The 8,138-nt window shown below is 42.1% G+C and overlaps 1 pseudogene; it reads left to right on the top strand.

Annotated features, from left to right (window-relative positions):
• Window positions 1-236: 236 nt before the first annotated feature.
• On the top strand, window positions 237-939 carry LOC136453841 (uncharacterized; annotated as a pseudogene).
• The last annotated feature ends 7,199 nt before the right edge of the window (window positions 940-8,138 follow it).

Here is an 8,138-nt window from a genome sequence, read left to right as displayed (position 1 = left end):
CTGGCTGATTTGTTATGAGAGAAAAATACTGTTCGTTGGCTGAAAAAATACGGCTTATAAGCCAAGCGAACAAGACGTTACAAGTTTACAGTCAATACATCTAGATCACAGCTCCGTGCTCATCTAGATTAGTTAATTTTATCCTCAAACTACATCGTGGTTAGAGAACCACAATTAAACCTCATCAAAACATGATAAAAGAAATGCTGTTAAAAAGGCCTCTAGCCACCCAACTATGTGTAATAATCGGCTGCCGTTACAAGTTTACAGTCAATACATCTAGATCAATGCTAAAAAGCGGAGTAAGCAAGTACACAATATACAGGTATCTTTCTCCCTCATCAAGTTGAGGATGAACAAATTATTCCTCACTCCACTTGTGTCCAGCGCACCCGACGAACGCTACCATGCGCCCATCACATTAACAATCCACACAAGCACAACGACGCACAGGCACTACAACAAACACCAAGCATCACCAATGGCTTATTACCAGGAGGTGGACTACTGCTCGGAGGAGGTGAGGTCGGTGGCCCCGGCCGGCGGCTTCGGCCGCTACGGCGGCGGCGCGGCGTCCAGCAGCACGTCGTCAAGGAGAAGTTCGAGGAGGTCGACACGGTGTCGCGCACCGGCGGCCACCACCACGGTCACCACGGCCACGGCATCGTGGTGCGCGAGACCAGGGTCGAGGAGGACCTCAACACCTGCACCGGCGAGTTCCACGAGCGCAAGGAGAGCTTCGTCGCCAGGGCTAACTGAGCCGCCGGCCGCACGACCGTACCATGCACGCCCGTCCGTGCGTGCGTGCGTGCCTTATGTATGTACGTGCGTATATGATTGTGCAGGGTCATCGCACTTGGCTGGCGTGCACCCACGCAGCTTCTGTACGAATTACGACAATAAGCTCGTGACCTGAATAAAGCTTCTCCGTACTACCAACCTACGTTACCATGCACATTCTCTCAGAAAATAGAATACAGTTTTAAAATGTACAACCTCCGTCCTCGAAAAAAATACAACTATGGGTTGCGTGCCACCTAAAGTGACTAATTTTTTAGAAAATAGTATTCACATTTATGATTCTAAATTAATTTATTATAAAAATACATTTTGTAATTAATCTAATGATATTTATTTGATATTATAAATATTTATATTTTTTATCTATAATTGATCAAAGTTGATATACTAACACGTGACACTGTTTTAAAATTGCATTCTTTTGGGATGGAGGGAGTACTAAGTTAAACAATTGTAAGTTTTACCAAATTTATATAAAAAATATGCTAATATTTATCAGACTAAATAAGTCTTGTTAGATTCATCAGAAATATAATTTTTTATAATATACGTATTCAGAGTCATACATATTGATAATACCTTCTATAAACTTATTTAAACTTAAGATAGTTTGACTTTGATCAGATCTAGAATTGCATACTTATGAGACTGAGGTATATTATATATGTATCGGATACAAAGTTTGCAAGTCAACTAGATAGTACTTGGTTTGGGCTTTTGACGACGACATCCATCATTTTGCAGACCAACAAATGCTTGCTCGAGATGGACTGTATTTGGCCAAGCGCACTTTGGGTTGCCTTAGCGTTGGCAGACCAGTTACGACGCCTTCAAATATCGTAGAGATGAAGGAAGCTATAGATGACAAAAACAGAGTAAAAGGAAAAAAGATAAAGGAAAAATAGTAAAAGTTGTATTGAGTGATTGATTGGATACCTGAATCGACGTGACCTTTTATATTTACTAGCAAATTTGCTCGTACGTTGCAACGGATCTAATATGTATTATAATTGGAATTTAAACTATCACTGAACGTGAGTCGTTATAACTCCTATGAGCATGAGTTGTGAGTCTAGATTAAATACAAGACATGAAGAGTCATCGAACTCGTATGAACATGGGTCGTGAGCCCATATCACATACGGAATATGAAGACTGTAGCCGCGCATGGATGTGAATTCTTCTAACTCGTCTAGGTCATATACTGGGTACGAGGGTGTATGGAAATTTATAAAAGTACGGGAAAAACTCTTCGCTCTAAATATTTTAAAATCATAGTTATTGTGTAATCATGAATTTAGTTTTTTAATTTATGATATCATTTTTGGCTAAACAACTTAGCTAAAGTCTAAATATTAGATCTAGAAAAAAATTCATTTCAAAACTATCATAGCTTTCATGTCAGATCCAAACAAAAGTAGGTTTGTTTGGTTTACAGTATTCACGGAAAAAACAACATTACCTTTTGAGGTTCTAGTCCGTTTGAAGAGAAATAGATAGTAGACGTAGATGTGCAACAATTTTTCATGTATTCTGTTGTTAAGTCCATGTGATGCCACCGCTAATTCTATCGACCAAAAGGAACCTTTGGACTTGGAGAGTGGAGGAGGCCGATTTTTTTATTTTTTAGCCCTTTTATTTAAAGTTTCTCACAAATAGACCACTGGAGAAAATATTTCAGAATATGGATCCTTAGCTCGGCGCCATTGATGCTGGCACCGAGCTAACACGTCTCGGCGCCACCTGGGCTCGAAGCGAACGTGGAAGGTGATATGGCAGGAAGCTCGGCGCCAGTCACCCTAGCGCCGAGCCTTTATTTTAACCCTAGCCCAACCTTCCTACCCGAGCGTTCTTTTTCTTCTTTCTCCTCCCTCTCGGGTTTTTTCTCTCCCCACTTCACCCTACCTCACAAATCGGCATATTGGACCTTAGAAACTTTGATTTGATCCGTAGATCTTCGAGAGCAAGGTATCCTCGCTCCCCTCCTAGTTTTTTTTCACATCGATTCGGTATATATTAGTCGAATTTTTGAACTTAAGAATCGTCACCACTTAGGTTTTCATTCTATCCCTCAATATATGTATTATACAACCGTAGGATGATGCCAAGGTGTGGAAAAGCTAGCAAACCTAGGCGCATGTAGTTATGTTATGGATTCATTGTTGTGCATCAAATGGAAAACCCTAGGTTTATGGTTTAATGTTAATTGCTTTTGGTTCTTAGAACGAAATTGGTTGTATTGTAGTTATGGTTCGTATTGACAATTATTTATGATGTTTTGAGTTTTGTTTGTTAAATTACATCTGTTTTGTTGGATACAACAAATGTTTTGGGAGGAGTTTTGGCGAAAACGGGTCGTCCTCGAGAATTATACCCCGACGCGTCTAGCAAAGATACCCTCGTCCCTCCTGACCTCCCTATCCATAACTGTGACTGTGGTTTCCCAACCCATGTTTTTCAATCGAAACATCCGGACACAGCGACGCGTTGCTTCTACACATGCAGTCATTTTAATGTAAGAAATTATTTCCACTATCCTTTTTCTTTACTTGTGTAAGTATGCTACTAATATTTTGTTGGAATCTCGTTGTGTAGGACCATGATAGGTGCTTTTTCTTTCAGTGGATCGACGGTGCAGACAAGTTTGATCCTAGGTACCTCCTTTTCAACGATTGGTTTAGATGGAGACATTCACGTGAGCACTTCAAGCGGTGGGTTCCACCCCCCTAACCCTCTGCCAATAATGGTTAAGAAGAAGCACCTAGCCATAGTTAGATGACTCGAGGAACCTCCTATGTGCGATTGTGGAGATCGAGCTATGATAAATCCTGAGAATACGTTGGAGTTTGTGTGTCCAAACAAGCATGAAGTAAGTGCAAAGTGTATGTGTTGAAATGTTGAGCTATATGTGTTCATGTACTAATGTCTACTTATCTAGGTGTTTTCAATGGTGAAGTGTTATTTCAAAGAGTGGTTGTATGGTCCTAAGAACCAATGGCCGGAAGAACCGCGAAAGGTTAAGGAAAAGAAGAAAGAAAGGGTAATTTACAAAGCACCTACTATCATGTGTGAATGTGGTGTTAAATCCAACTATGGCCTAGTCCCTTCGGAGCTTGGAATAGACCATTATTGCGGCCATATGGTTGAGTATGATGAGGTTGGTTATTTTTGTGGTAAACATGAAATCGTATTTTGTTTCTTTTGCTAAGACATATATGATATAATTTTTCATTTGAACAGAGCACTATGAAATGCAGGTGGGAATGTTATGATGGTCAAGCTAAGTTCTTGGATGAAGTGAAGAAGAGGCAAGTAATTGCACGGAAGAGGGGATATGGACCTGACTACGTCAACCTATTCGTTAAACATCACAATGAAAAGATGTGTGAGTTTGCTAGACAACGCGGTATTTGTAACCCGATCGATGTTGGGCTTAACAAATGGGGATTGGAGAGACGAATGATGTTAGAGGAGGAGAGGATAAGGAATGAGGCAAGGGAGGAGACAAGAGTATAGATGCTGGTCTTGAATGAGCATGTTGTTGCATTATGTGCTAGTGAGTGCTTGAAAGCATTTTTTTCGTTGCCTAATTTTAAATGTAATATAATCGCATTCCTAACTGATTGCATTTTATACATGAAGGGATTGGTTGCAATGAGGAACATGCCGCAGAGCTGGCTCGTGCAAGGTATGAGGAGAAGAAGTTAGATGAGCATAGATCACAAGTTGGTCGCACCGTTCAATCACCAATTGTGTCGTCTGATGAGGGGGACGAGGATGAGGACGACATTGACAGACTGAGTGAGCTCATTGCTCTAGCAGAGGTGGGCTTGTAAGCACAGAAGACTAAGGACAATACTAGCAGACTGAGCGAGCTCATCGCTCTAGTAGAGGCGGGGTTGCAGATGGAGGAGGCTGAGGAAGACACTGGCAGACTAAGCGAGCTCATCGGTCTAACAGAGGTGGGCTTACAAGCGGAGGAGGATGGCGACGCGTTCTTCACTCAGGCCGCAGCGGCCGTAGATGAAGCGGAGGCCACTTACTATAGGCGACAGGCAAGTCAGAGCAATGTAGGTGAGCCTAGCCACAACAATAGGGTTGTAGTAGAGGACTGGTACTCGGATGATGAGTTGCTTACTCAGTATGTTTCAGACTGAGGATTTAGAAGTGCATTTGCCCCTATGTCTACTGTCGGCACATACTTCTAGTATTATTATGTTGTTTAATGTGGCATAGTATTAAACTTTTCATTATGTGCTTGTTTTCATTATTTATGGTCTCAATATTCTGCTTAATGTTATGGACGTATTGAAATGTGAACACGTGCTGTAAATAAAACCTAACGATGTACGACATTATATAATTCAACACACAAAACACATGGAATGACATGTGAGAACATGTACCGAACCTGGGTACAGAGTTTCCTTTGACTAAACCTAACATGCCTTAGGTAATTAAACCAAATAATAAACACATAGATGTGGCATGTGAATAAGATAAAGTCATCCTAGTAGTGTGGCCACATAGCAAATTGTGTTGCACCTTCTACTTAGTAGCCTCCCGTTGTTGTTGTTGGTGGTGGCGGGGTTGACGGGGGAGGCCCCTTGTTCTTGTGGTTAGGGCAGGTGCAATATAGATCATTGCAGAGTGCCTCCTATGAATCGGCACCATTGTTGTTGTCGTTCTATCCGTCATCCTTGTAACCGCTGCTAACTTCCCTTTCTAGATCAAAGATACGGTCCTACAGGTAGTAGATATACTCCTCATGTGGATAAATAGGTCAAGAATCGACCCACCTAGTGAACCCATAATTTTCTTCGGCCAAGGAAGATTATAATAAGTATGTCATGTAAGTTATATAGAAGAGGAACATATTGAAGAAACAAATAGTAATAGCAATTACCCATGCTCGTGGGCATTTGAAGAAACGACGACCTCCATCTATTCCCTCGGTGAACATCTGCACTAGGCAGTCCTCACCATGCATGCATTTTGGTCATTTTTCTTTCCTTTCATCGTATCCTCTCAGTGGTGTCTCTTTGGTGAAATCACTTTTTCTCTCAACTAGAAACCTCTCATAAACAGCTTCCTCAAAGAAATCGAGACCAAGAGGACCCTCCAACCTAATGATAGTTCTCTTCCCCTTTCCTCTCCCTCTGGACGACCCTCCAGACATTGGTACTACAATGAAAGAAAATGTTGAGGAGTGTTCTTCTTCCTTGTTGTGTGTGTGAATGAGAGGGAGTCAGTGGTTATTTATAGGTTGAGAGGAGGAATGGAGACCTCTCAATGTGCCATGTCAGCGATCCATGTGCCTCTTCACCTCAGCCCTTGGATCAAGCAGTCATAAGATGGATGGTGGAGATAGAGTGGAGTTGTGCTTTCTTGCATGCCAGTACTATATCTAATGGAGACGGGGATTCCGATCTTCCGTTAGGTGATGGTAACTATCGTTGTGGCGGAGAATGACACACCGATCCGGCTTCAGATCGAAAGATCGAACCCTACAATCTTAGCACCACAGCTCCTCTGGTTATCAACCAAGTCACGGACCAGGTTGACCTCGCCAAGAAGGCTAATCCCTGCCTGCGCAACAAGAACACAAGCAAGAACAAGAAAGAACGCAACCAAATTGCAGATGAAAGATTAATCTCACGAGTTGGGGTCTCACAAACCGAAGAACGGCGAAACTGTTTCTTGACAGAATAATCTAAGCAAAACCCAAACCCTAATGGAGGGGCGGTGGCTGTTTATGAAGACTCTAGGGTCGTGCAAGACCCCTGGACGCGCCCCTAATGGGCCCAAACTTGATACATGGTCCAACGGACCAAAAGACGGTGTCGCAGCACCCTGGCAGATTCTGGACGTTGACTTGTTTCGATGATTCCTGTTGATTCCGAATAGCTTTTGACGTGAAACCACTTGGATTGGCTTCCTTATCAAATGAGCTTTTCATCCATATGTGGATCATCAAAAACGGAGTCCGGATGCGTCCTGGGTGACCAGTTTAAGGCAGACTGGTCCTAGAGGCCGAGGCAGACTCAAATTCGTGTTGGACTGGGCCTCCAGCTTGTGTTGGACGTCCTTGCTGGTCATCATCACCTCCTCCACGGCCTCTTAGTCCCTCTTGACCCTCTCCAATGTTCCTAAGCAAGATAACATCATTAGGTAGTAGTCTATTCTCAAAAGTATGAAAAGGATCGTTTAAGAACGAGCTCACCTGTAAATTGAGTTGACGCATTCGAGCCCGGGTCATTGGACCTTGCATGACGGTTGGAGGATCAGCTGGTACATCCAAAGGAGTGATGTCCTCATCATCATCCCCCTCTTGAATTAGAGTCGTCCTCGACTCAAGCTCATCTTCTTCTCCCAAATAAGGTTTCAAATCTGTAATGTTAAATGTGGGACTAACTCCGAACTCGGGTGGCAATTCAAGTTTGTATGCATTATTATTTATTTTCTCAATAATCTTATAAGGACCAGCTGCTCTTGGCATTAATTTAGACTTACGTAGCTTAGGAAATCTATCTTTTCTTAAATGTAACCAAACCAAATCACCCGGTTCAAGTTTAATCTCTTTTCTACCTTTACTACCAGTAATTCTATACTTTTCATTCATGCTTTCAATATTTGCTTTAGTTGTTTCATGCAACTTACGAATAAAATCAACACGCTCTCTAGCATCACTATGTATTCTCTCAGTGGTAGGTAAAGGCAAAAGATTAATAGGAGCACGGGGGTTAAAACCATACACTATCTGAAAAGGACTTATCTTGGTGGTGGAATGTTCCGCCCTGTTATATGCAAACTCCACATGCGGCAAACACTCTTCCCACATCTTCAAATTGCGCTTCAAAATGGCTCTCAATATGGTGGACAATGTTCGATTCACAACCTCAGTTTGCCCATCAGTTTGGGGATGACATGTTGTAGAAAACAGCAGGTTGGTCCCTAATTTATTCCACAATGTGCGCCAAAAATGACTCAAGAATTTTACATCACGATCTGAAACAATAGTAGAAGGCATACCATGCAAGCGAACAATTTCTTGAAAAAAAAGGTCAGCAATATGAACAGCATCGTCGCTCTTATGACAAGGAATAAAATGTGTCATCTTAGAAAAATGATCAACCACCACAAAAATACTATCCCTCCCCCTCTTAGTCCTTGGCAATCCCAACATAAAATCCATAGATATATCTGCCCAAGGAGTAGAAGAAACAGGAAGAGGCATATACAAACCATGTGGGTTTAATCGCGACTTAGCTTTTTAACATGTGGTACACCGAGCCATGTACCGCTCCACATCATGCCTCATCCTAGGTCAAACGAAG

The sequence above is a fragment of the Miscanthus floridulus genome, chromosome 5 (assembly GCF_019320115.1).
Source record: "Miscanthus floridulus cultivar M001 chromosome 5, ASM1932011v1, whole genome shotgun sequence".
In the NCBI taxonomy this organism is placed as follows: domain Eukaryota; kingdom Viridiplantae; phylum Streptophyta; class Magnoliopsida; order Poales; family Poaceae; genus Miscanthus; species Miscanthus floridulus.
This window is presented reverse-complemented; position numbering and strand designations above follow the sequence as displayed.